We start from the raw sequence: 393 nt of genomic DNA on the forward strand, positions 1-393 counted from the left end.
TCTCACATCCAACCGCACGCTCAGTCTCAGTCTCTAGCAAAAGTCTCAGTTAAGGGTATGCACTCGAGACGAGACACAAGCGAATAAATTAATTTGTAAATGGCGAAATTTAAGTACCTATTCATTTGTAAACAGACTTCATAAAATACATGGTGTTGCTTAATAATATGCGAATTGAACGGTGTGTTTCTACATGGAGAATTAATGCTAGTTTGCTTTATAAACTGGTGCGAACATGTTTCTGTACGAAAATAACGGGTCCTAAAATTGGTATACCACCATTTTAAGAAGAATATATTTACAGCAACAGGGGTTTGTGATGTGTATTCATTATTGTAGCCTACAGCGCATTTTCAAAATCGTCTGGTTTGAAATGTTTGCTTCAACTTCTTT

The sequence above is a fragment of the Dendroctonus ponderosae genome, unplaced genomic scaffold (assembly GCF_020466585.1).
Source record: "Dendroctonus ponderosae isolate FM_Combo_2020 unplaced genomic scaffold, Dpon_F_20191213v2 Dpon_F_20191213_1, whole genome shotgun sequence".
NCBI lineage: Eukaryota > Metazoa > Arthropoda > Insecta > Coleoptera > Curculionidae > Dendroctonus > Dendroctonus ponderosae.